Source organism: Protobothrops mucrosquamatus, unplaced genomic scaffold, assembly GCF_001527695.2.
Source record: "Protobothrops mucrosquamatus isolate PMUCROS unplaced genomic scaffold, P.Mucros_1.0 scaffold1, whole genome shotgun sequence".
NCBI classification, from domain to species: Eukaryota; Metazoa; Chordata; class Lepidosauria; order Squamata; family Viperidae; genus Protobothrops; species Protobothrops mucrosquamatus.
Window position 1 is genome coordinate 4,953,780 of NW_015386388.1, and position 12,500 is coordinate 4,966,279.

Genomic DNA, 12,500 nt, shown 5'->3' on the forward strand with positions numbered 1-12,500 from the left:
TTATTACTCTTGCTTGCTTTTGCCACAGTCTTTCTATTTCTATTTCTAGGTATTATTACTATTATTATTATTATTATTATTATTATTATTATTATTATTATTATTATTATTATTATTATTATTATTATATTAGAACTGCAAAAGCTTCTCATTTTGCAGCTTTTCTCACAGGAGTCTGCAACACTTTTTAGGGATGCATTCATTTTTACAACCATTTTAAATGATTTTTTAGAGTATGTTTTTCCTTCAACAATCATAGCTGATATAGATGGCAACATCATCCCTGAAAGCAGAACAGAATTGTTTGTCCTTCTTCTTTCCCTTTGTTTTTCATCTGCTTTGTTGAAAGATATGTCTTAGTTCTCGTTTGAGCAGTCTAGTGCTCATCTTAAAAGAATGAAAAGGTGCATTGCAAAAAATCAGTCAATTTTTACTTCACATTAGTTGTATGACCTGGGGCCTCGACACCAGAAATTGTCTTAGATGCCAATAGGCAGCTGTGGTCATTGATGACTCATGGATGACCCAGCTCTGTTAGAAATGGAGCTAATGTGAAAGGGAGCAGAATTATAAATTTTAAGACTTAATTATAGTGTGGCATTTTGTTTTGCTTTGGGTGTATGTCTATTCATGATATGTATAATTTTGAATGTTATTAGAGATAAGAATCTTAGCTATTGCATTTACTAATGCCTTTGAACCCATATCTTGAAAGGATATGGTTAATCATCATTCTGAATTAAAGCATACAGTGCTATCCCTCCCTTTAAATCAAGTGAGTCAGTTGCTTCAGCTGACAAATTTTGGGAGGTAAAGTAAGAGAAGCTGTGCACCATTCCATTGATCTGGAGCCTCCTAAACTAACCACAAGTTATCTGATGCAGTGATGGGTGTCTTTTGATCCCCATGTTGAAGCAATTAAACTGCTGGTCCAGTTAGCTTTTTTACATGCACTGGGGAAGGACACCATCTTGGCATTTGCCTTGGGAAGCAAAATGTTTGAAGTCAGAATAAATTAATTCTCTGTCTTTTTTCACTTAGTGTTTAACTATCTCTGGGTATATAGGAAGTAGAAGACAAGGAAGTATTTGATCAGTCTTTGGTATATTATTCTGACCAATAAAAATATGCCTTATCCAGTACTAGATTACAGTGCCTATGAATTTTGCTTTCTGACCAGTTCCATAACTTTATAGTCTAATGACTTTCATTCAGAAGCCATCGGTTTCTGTCTTGGAGCTACTTCTGATCCTGTAATCTCTGCAATCTTCACTCTAGATCCATTCCAACAAGCTTGGGCAACTCTCAAGAACTCAAGTAGCTCCAAACATTTTGCACACCTCAGACCTTTGAAAACTGGGAAGATGTCTTATATCCTAAGCTGTAGTATAAAGCCATAAAATATGCAAATCTCATGCTATTTACTATTCTGTTGATAGGAAGTGTTTTCTGATAAGTCAGCTTAGTGGAGCAAGCCTTGATTTTTCCCAGAAGGTCTCCAAAGTTATAAGAAGCTCTTGGCCCCTTTTTATTGGCATAAAGCAAAATAGGTGATATATGAATTCCAAAACTATGACTGTTACATAGTATTATGCCATTATAAACTTCATCCAAAATTAGTTGTATAATAAAGGGACTTGGAAACTCTGCTTTCAAGTATGATGCTGATTACTTTCCTACGCTCTCGATACCTGATAAGAGATGAGAATAAGGGGTACAAATTAATTTATATGCATCTATGATCCACAACAAAGGTGGTGGTGGTGATGAATAATGATGATGATGATGATGACGATGACAATGATGACATCCTGATAATTATCTTGTTGAATCAGTTTTATAGGGCTGCCTTGCAGGCAAGATGATTACCTACATTTAGGGAGAAAGAAGCATGTCATTTTGCAATGCTTATTAAATGTGCTTTGTCAGACAGCTGACACTTCAGTATACCCCAGAATTGACTAAATTACCTTTCAGGTTTGGTCGGCAAAGCCTTTATTAGAAACAACGTGAGTTGATTATTCAATAGCTAGAAATATTTGCATAACCTGTAAACTATTCTGCTTCCTTCGTGTGCTATGCAATACAGTATTTCAATACTGTACAATTAAATTGCCTGTTTTTGGTTTGCTTGTTTTTTTATACTTAAAATGGAAAGGTTCTGATAAATAGACATCAGTGAAGCATGGTAATTGCAGGAAAAATTTATTTCACAGTAGATTCAAGATGAAATTGAATGATTAATGTTATAGTTGTGAACCAGTTTGCCTGAAAAGGATGTATCAGACCTCTGAAACACCATAACTTCATTAAAGGTAAGTATATATTTTATTTCAGATTGCAGTTATGTTTTTGAAGCTAGGATAGTGAATTCCTGGCCTGTAAGTTGCACCCAACCCACAGCTCCTCCCCATCTACACATGAAGGCCTCAACTGGGATCACTCACCTTCAGTATCCATTATCCCTTCTACTCAACCTTGAAAAGCTGTTGTTTCAGGGTAAAAAGTTGATCTAATACAACTTTCTGTTCCCTCCATGATTTTTGAAATGTCCACAGCAAGTTCCAAAAATAGAACAGGATTGAATAATGGTCAATTTTATTTTTTTAATCTTCCTTTTATGATTACCTACAGCAATATCCTTAGGGGAAATCATAATTTGCAAAATGCTGGCTACACAAACACAAAAGGGGCAGAGCTTAGGCTGTGACCACATCTATTGCCATCCAGCACTGATTTTGCCTTTTCACTGAAATCGTATCTTGGTCAACATTTGTACTGAATAAGTCACCTATGCTATAAGATTCTGGGAACTTAGTAAATACATGAAAATAAAAATATATAAAAGTAGAGAATATGTTTTGCTTCAAATTACATTATTTCATATTTATCTTGAACTACATTTGCCATTTTAATTCTCCAATTTTGGAGTGATTTCTATAAAACTTTCTGGTGTCCCCTTTGGTTGTATGCAGTGATATGTTTTGTGACCTTAGATCCCTTTTTTCAGTCCCTCAAACTCCCTATATCTATAGCTGCTAAAGATGTACAGAATAGTTTCTTTTCATCCATCCATCCATCCATCCATCCAAAAAAATGTATGAATCCACTTTAAAAGAAACAAAAGTCTACTGTATTTGGTTACTTGGCTTAAGAAGCTAGAATAAGATGACTGTCATTTTGGATTTTGCTCAATTTCTCATTCTTCCTTCTTGAGTTAATGTCATTCTTTTTCATCATCAGTTTCTGAATTCTTTCTAGAAGTCTATATGAAAATTAATGTAGATGTTTCCTTAAGGCTATTATAGTTAAATTGCAAAAATGCAGATGACCACTAAATGGCATCAGACACATAAATTCTAATTCTTTGTTGCCATCTACTGGTAATCCAATTTTGTAGCCTGATTTGTTTGTACTCTCAAGAAATGAAAACTAGTATTTGTGAATTAAAACACAAATGAGGAATGCACGTTATAAAATATTCTCAATGTTGGTCCCCAAAAACTGGGACTAAGAATGTTTATTTATTTTTTTTAATTGAAAATTTTATAAAAGTTTTACAATGTAATTCCCCCCTCCCCAGAACCCACCCTTCCCCTCCCCCCTCCCTCCTCCCCCACTTCCCAGAGCCAATCTCAGGGTTAACAATACAATAACCATACTCTATCTAACATTAATCAACTATTAGAATAACAAATCTATAAAATCCTTTAACTCTCTTTTAAACAAATATACTAATATTAAATACAATAATTATAACATCATATTACTAATTATAAATAAAAATAAGTAACCTATTATAACATATAAACTACATTAATACTCTAAAATTTACTCAAAAACCAAATGAAATTTTTTAGTACCATATTTACTCTCAATATAATCTATCCATCTTCTCCAAACCGAAATATATCTTTCTTGTGAATAGTCCTTCACATAAGCAGAAATCTTGGCCATTTCTGCTAAATTTGAGACTTTAAGTGACCATTCTTCTATAGTGGGCAAACGTTCCGTTTTCCAACATTGAGCTACTAGTAGTCTTGCAGCAGTTATCAAATTCAACATCAAATCCATTTCTTTTGTATCCAAATCTTCCATAATACCCAGCAAAAATATCTGCGGTTTAAACTTTATCTTTTTTCTTAAAAATATTTTGAATATTCCACCATATCTTAATCCAAAATGCCTTTACTTCCCTGCATGTCCACCAAATATGAAAATAAGTTGCATTTAAGTTTCCACATCTCCAACACTTAGGTTGTAAATTAGGATACATGCAGGACAATTTTTGAGGATAATAATAATAATTTAATAATAATTTAATTTATATACCGCCCTTCTCCCATAGGACTCAGGGCGGTGCACAGCATATTAAAACAGATACAAACAAAATACATCAAAAAACAAAGAACCCCCATAAAACCAAATTAAAAGCCAAATATTGGAAGCTGTGTGTCAATTAAAATTTTCTTAAAATCATCCCTACCTAAAATCCTCCCTAGGTCAGGCCCGCTTGCTGGAAAAGCCAAATGCCACCTATAAAACATTTTATAAAAATGTTCCCTTAAGTTTTGAGCTTGAGTAAATTTTACATTTCTAATCCAAATTGTCTCCCATCTTTCCAATAAAATCGGTTCTTGTATATTTTGAGCCCATTTTATCATACAATCCTTAACCAATTCTGTTTCTGAATCCAATTCAATCAATGCATTATAAATTCTTTTGATATGAGCTTGAGATTGATCTTTAATCTGTTTCATCAAATTTACATCCTGTAAAGTAATACCAACTTTTTGGTCCAGACGCCACCTCATTAACAATTGGTTATAATAAAACCAAGAATATTCGATGTTTTCTTGTTTCAAATCTACTAAAGATTTAAGTTGCCAATCTTGTCCTACCAGACAAAGTAGTTCCTTATAAGAAACTTTATCCAAATTAACTCCCCTAGATATCGCCTCTATTACCTGTCCTGGAATTGCCCAGATAGGAATTTTATAATTTAATTTATAATAATATTTCTTCCAAACTCGTAATAAGGCACTTCTTAAAATATGAACCTTAAAATTTTTATCTACCTTTTTATCATAAATTAAATATGCCTGCCAACCAAATAACAAATCCCATTCTTCAAGAGAAAGTATATTTCTATTTGTTAAATTTAGCCAATCGCTAATCCATGTCAAGACCACCGCATCATAATACAATTTTAAGTTGGGGACTTTAAGTCCTCCTTGTTCCCTTATATCCTGCATGATCTTAAACTTAACTCTTGGTTTCTTGCCCGCCCAAATAAACTTATTAATACCCTTTTGCCAATCCTCCAAATTAGCATCTTTTTTTAAGATAGGAATCATTTGAAACAAGAAAAGAAATTTTGGAAGGACATTCATTTTTACTGCTGAAATTCTCCCCAACAAAGATAGTTGTAATTTTTTCCAATCACTTAAATCCTTTTGCACCTTAACCCATAAAGATTCATAATTATTCTTATACAATTTAGCATTAGAGGCTGTAATATAAACTCCCAAATATTTTACCTTTTTAACCATTTCAAAACCTGTGAGCGTAACTAACATATCTTTATCATTCATAGACATATTTTTGGGTAATATTTTAGTCTTATTACAATTTACCTTAAAACCAGAAACTTTCCCATATTGTGCGATAATTTCAACCAAGTCAATTACCGAATCTATTGGCTGAGTTAATGTTAACACCAAATCATCTGCAAAAGCTCTTAACCTATAATCAGTCTTATTAACCTTAATTACTTTTATTATAGAAGACTCACGAATTTTAATTAACAAAATCTCCATTGTTAACACAAATAACAATGGAGATAATGGACATCTTTGTCTGGTTTCTTTTTCAATTTTAAATACTTCTGTTACCCCCCCCCCATTAACTATAATCTGTGCTGATTGCTGTTGATAAATAGCCTTAAGAGCGGACAAAAAATTTTCCCCAAAATTCATTCTGTCTATAACTTGAAACAAAAAAACCCCAATCTAATTGATCAAATGCTTTTTCAGCATCCAAAAATATAAAAGCAGCAGGAATTTGATTATTCTTATCCAAATATTCAATTAAATTAATAATTTGTCTTACGTTATACTTCATATATCTTCCAGTTATAAATCCAGATTGATCACTATGAATCAATTGGCTCAACACTTGCATTAATCTATTTGCCAATACTTTTGAAAAAATCTTATAACTGTATTCAATAAAGATATAGGTCTATAATTCTTAGGTTGAGTCAAATTCTGACCCTCCTTTGGTATTAAAGATATAAAAGCAGTTCTCCAAGAAGGAGGTACCTCTTCACCCAACAAAATACTATTAAACAATTCCCTTAATGGTTCTAACATTTCTTCAGATAACATCTTGTAATAAATTGCTGTTAATCCATCTGTACCTGGTGCCTTACCAACTTTTAATTGCTTAATTGCCCCCTTAATCTCCTCAAATGTAATTAAACAATTCATTTTTTCCCTTTGATTATCTGACAATCTAGGAAAATGTGCCTGCTGTAAGTAATTATCTATTTCTTCAAGTTGTATTTTTTCAGAAGCATATAACTTAGAATAAAAATCCAAAAAACTCTTTTTAACCAAATTTTGTTGAGATGTCATTTTACCATTATAATCTATTTTCTCTATAATTCTTGACTTCTGCTTCTTTCGTAGTTGGTAGGCCAACCACCTTCCAGGTTTATTTGCATTACAAAATGTATTATATTTCATGTACCTTAAACTAGTTGTGGTCTGATCTGCTATTAACATATTAAATTGCTCCCTAAGCACAGTTATAGATACTTTTAAATTATTATCCAGTGGATTTAAAATAAAAGCCTGTTCTTTTAATTTAATCTCCTCCTCTAACTCTTTTTGTTTTTACATTTGTTTACGCCTATAAACATTATTCATATAAATCAGAATACCTCTCATATATGCTTTACTAGCATCCTAGACCATTGAAATCGAAGTATCTTTATGCATATTCAACAAAAAAATTATTTCAATTGATCTCTACACTTCTGCCAAGTTTATATCATATCTGAATAAATTTTCATTCAATCTCTAAGTTCTTCTATTCCCTCTTCAGCAAATAGTTCCATCCATACAGGACTATGATCTGACAATGTCCTAGGAAAAATCTTAATATTCTTCACCCTGGAAAAGAAATCATTAGTGATTAAGAAAAAATCAATTCTCGAATGAGATTGATGCCTATTCGGAAAAAAAGTATAATCTCTTTCTTCCATATTTCATTCTCGCCAGATGTCTTTTAATTCCAATTCATCCTTCAAGTCAAAAAAAGTTTTAGGCAATGTTGAATTAAAAGCTTTACAGGAACCTTTCTTATCTCTTCTTGAATCTAAAACACCATTCCAATCTCCCATCATAATAACTGATTTGTAATCCATTTGATTTAATTTCCGATGCACCAATTTATAAAACTGTTTCTGCTGTTGATTTGGGGCATATAATCCAATAATAAGACATTTCTTCCCATTCAATAATATTTCAATAAAAACATATCTTCCTTCTGGATCAGAATCAATCAATTTAGGCAAAAACTCCTTCCTAACATAAATAACTACCCCGCCTCTTTTCTGAGGCACGGGTGCCATAAAATGTATTCCCAACCGCGAGTTAATCAAATATTTTTGATCCTTTGCTGTAATGTGAGTTTCTTGTAAGCAAACAACATCATTTTTATGTTGCTTCAAATAATAAAATATCTTTTTTTCTTTTCTGTGGAGAATTCAAACCATTAACATTCCATGTCAGGAACCTTGCCATCTTTAATGGCAGCGAGCCTCTGGAACGCTCCTTGTAAATCAGCTGTTACTGATCTCTTCGGCCTCGCTCCTCCTACTGGCTCTGAGATTACTTGCTGTGCTGTAGGTATCACATCCACTTTTTGTTGCTCTCTTTCTTTGCGTCTATGAGCTGCACGGGTCATTCTTTGTGATTTCAGATCATCTTTAATGTCCATAAATTGTTGCTTAGCTTGATCTTGGTCTTGTAGATTTATAATACTTGATGATGATATGGCTCCTTCAGCCACTTTATCTTCAAAGATTCTTTCCTTCCTGGTACCTTGTGGAGACGATGGTGAGCCTGCTTTCAAAATTGAGATATAAAAGTCGTGTTGAGCGGATAACGTGCTCCCATGTAGTTGACCATTATACCAACAGGTATATCCCATCTAAATTGAATTTGTCGTTTTTTCAACTCTTCAGCCAGGAAGGCGAAATCCTTCCTTCTTCTAAGTATTTTAGGTGGTATCTCCTTTAAAATTATAACATCTTGTCCTGAAATTTGAAATTTCTGCTTATAAAAAGCTTGAATAATTTCATTATGGATTGGTTTTCTGGAAAAGTAGATAACAACATCTCTTGGAAGGTTTCTCTGTCTTGCAACCCATGAATTGACTCTAAAAATTTTTTCCCATTTCTCTCATAATTTCCTCAGGTTGACAGGACAAAACCAAAGCCAAATCTGCTGCAATCTCTTCCTCCAATTTTTCTTGGACATTCTCTTTCAATCCCCTTATTCTCAAAGCATATTCCATTTCTCTATATTGTGACATAGTGACCTCATTTTGAGTTAAATCCACATTCTCCTCCACTTTTCCCAATCTAAATTCCAAAGTTTCAACATGTTCCTCCACTTCATCCACCCGTCCATCAATACGTTCTACATGAACTGCCAAGCCTTGCAATGCAAACAATATATCATCTCTCATCTCTGCATTTTTCTCTTCAAGTTTCTTTTCAAACAGCTCCTCCATCTCCATTCTAATCTGTTTTGCATTGTCCTTCAAAGCATCCTGTAAATCTTTCAATGTAAGTACTGGAATTGGGGGAGAAGGCGGAGGAGTGGGTTTTGGCTGCTGTGATGTTTGAACAGCTGGGGAGGAGATCGTGCTTTTCTGAGGAACAAAAGTTCCCACACATTTAGAGGCCATTTTACTTTTCTCTTTTTCTCTTATACTTTCATTTATATAATATAAAGTCTTATAAAAGCATCCAACAAAAGCAAAAGCAGAAAGCTTGCCCAACCAGCAAGCAACAAAGTAGCCAAGTCTATTACGGTAGAAAGTCCAGCAGAAAGTAAAAGTCTCCAAAAAGTAAAAGTCTTTTATATTTTCTATCAAAGAAAAAAATGCCCTTCCGCAGCCATATTCCTTCCTCTTCAGATTAAAATAGAAAGTGAAGAAGATTCTTATTTATTTCCAGGGTTAAAGTCCCAGTTCATTCAAGTTCCAATCCTCCTGGTTCGCTCTGTCTGCTTGTAAAATTGTACTCACAGTCTCCTAAAACAGCAGAGGTTGAATCCGCATCTGGCTTCATTCTAGGAACAAAGGCAGCCCGAGGCACGGAGAAGTCCCAGACTCCGGGGGAGCTCAGCATAGTCCTCACAGATGAAGAATCATGAGGGCTAGGGAGCTCTACCCCTATCGGGGAAGCTCCCCCCCTTTGCCTGGGGAAGGGGATTCCGAGCCGCGGAACAGCTGTTACACGCTGTTCCTGTGGCTTTGACATGTCCTCGGGGCAGACGGCTCACGGGAAAGCCGCCATCGGCGCCGCGATCCAACCGGAAGTCCTAAGAATGTTGATCCCCTAAGAATGGGACTGAGAGTCACATTGCCCCTAATAATCAGTTTTTGAATTTTCCTTTGTTATTTATGGAGCCATGGAAACATTATGGCAACCCCAGTTTTAGTTCCCATCTTCATGTTGCTGGCTTTATCTTATTTCTAGGCATGAAGAAGCAAGTGGTTAATGATATTTTCCAAAAATTCCAAGATATTTCCCTTCATTTTGCTTGTTTGGCAAAATACATCTATAATTTCTTCTGGTAAAGAAGAAATCCGGCCTTTGGATTGGATTGGATCCAAACTTAATCAGTGAAATCAATGGGCTCAAGGTATTCAAGATTACAGTCAACTATCTGTTTGCACCCCAGACTTAACTGGATCTTTTTGAATAACTAAACCCAGTCAGCAGATACATAGAAGGTAGGTGAGTTAATTTTAGCTCCAGTATCTCCAAGGGAACATAGACCTGATGGTTAACTAAATATTAACTCTCTTTTCCTGCTACTAGCACATAATCTCAGTGTCCTTATAAACATGGACTTGAAAATCTGTCACTCTGCACATTTAGGAAGTAGTGGTGTGAAACAGGAAGAAAAGGGAAGGAGTGGTAAGTGCATTTTAATTACGTCTGCTGTGGTGTTGATTCCAACATGGCTATTGTACATTTGTTTTTAGTCAGTGTTTTTTTTAAAAAAGGATGAAAAATCAGGAAGTGATAACTTTGCAGAAACCAGACGCTAACAGGCTGCTCTCTATTTTGACCAGCATTTGTGAACTACAATCTCAGGGCCTGAGGATCAGTATTTCAGCCAGAATAGTGTGAAAGTGAGATAGGACAAAGATCCTGAGATCAGAATGAACCACTATAGTAACAATAAATGAGTTTCAACTTTTTATCCCATCAAAGAACAAGCAGCTCTTAGCCCAATCTACTGCATGGGTGGTAGAAAAAGAGTCTTGAATCTTTCTTCTGCTGCATACATGGCTTGCATATTACACTTTGCAGTTGCTGGATTTCTTCATTAACAGCTTTTCTAGTGTCTATAGTAAAACTAGTTTATCAAGGGCCATGTCCTTGAATCTCTGCCTGGAAGACTTAGCCTGAATATCAGTCTAGCACAGGGGTCTTCAAACTTGGCCCTTTTATGACTTGTGGACCTCAACTCCCAGAATTCCTCAGCCAGGCACCCCTGGTCTAGCAGAAGCACGAAAGATAAGTCCTGTTTCCCAGTTCTGGAAACACAGTGATTATATGTATGGAAACCAACTGATTGTATTATGGCATTCTCTCCTATATTAATAGATATGTGTATTCTTCTAAGTTTCTGTTAATTTACAAGATAAATATCCATAAATTTTGTATAGGTGCAAACATATTACAATTTATATCTTTTTGTTACTCTTAGTCAAAGAACTGATAGGCTATGAAAGTCTTTGGCTACTTTCTTTTCTTAAGGTGATTTGGTGGCTGGCCTTATTAACATGTTTACTTTTGATTTAAAAAAAGACACATCTAGTACACAGAGGCCTTTGATGTCAACAATAGCAAAGCAGATTTATTTTGGACATTTTTGTTGTTTTCAGTGGTCAGAGGATAGGCAACCACGGCACTGATACTTATTAGGTAAAAAACAATGCTATCTTGCAGAAAAATGGGAAAGACTCAGCAGGAGATAGTGGAGTGGATGCCCTCACATCCACTTTGAAAATACATGGAATAGTAAGCGATAGAAGGTTGGAAGAACTATCAGGAATGCTTCATTGGGGCAAGGGACCCTCTGCCCCTTCTCCTACAGTTGTCTGAAGATAAAGAGAAACAAGGTGAAATTACTAGAAAGAAAGAGATGCCAATGCTACTGTACATAACTGTTCAAATCAATAGAAAATTTTTAGAAAGTTTAAGTAACATGCAATATATTTTGGAAGCTCCCGATATTCATACAAGAAGATTCAACAGGATGTGGCTGAGTTGAGGTTGAAAGAAAACTGTTTTCAAATGCTGTCTTTGTTGCTCTTGATATGTTTCAGGAAATTTACTGAAGGGAATGTTTTCATGGCCAGTATATTTTCCACCAGTTGTCATTCAGTTCAATGAAAGATAATGTTACAAACAGATGGGAGTTTTAAGAAATCCAAAAAGCTAGGACCCGGAAAGGAGAAAGGAGGTGCATGTGAATGCTATCACATTTGCCATACAGCCCTTTCTCTTATGGCCTGCAGGCTCCCTGCTTCCCATCTATTCATGGAACTCTTTCCAGAGGGCTTTTTCAGTAATGCTGCTATTGTCATAGCTGGAGTTGATGAAGGGCTTAGAAAAACCATTTGTGTTTAACAACAATATTTTTAGTCATTCTTATGAGACCGTCTCACTATTTTTAAAAAAAACCATGTATTTATATTTTTCATAGAATTTTTCAGACTTGTTCATTGTTGGCATACGTTTTAAGGTTTCCCCTCTTCATTTTATTTCATTCCTTAAACTTGAAAAAGAAAATGACTTGTTACATCTATGCCTAGCAAATGGAATCAAGTCTAAATTGGATTAGTAAGTATGAGTGCAGGTGCTCTAGTTGTACTGATATACAACTTATAAGAAATTTTCCTGCTTCATAAATGTGAATGAAGAAATTAATTAAATTAAATGATTAACCCCTTGCTGATTTTCAAATTTATTTCCCATGAAATAAATGGAAAGTAGGTTTTAGTTTGGAACTGACTGAAAGCCTTCAGATGGGAATATTTGTGCTTACAGGGTGCCTTTGACTTACAACCACAACTGGAACCAGAATTTCCATTGCTAAGCAAAGTAATTGTTCATTGAGTTGCATCCAATATTGTGATCTTTTTCCCCATGATTGTTAAGCAAATTGTTGCATTGTTAAATG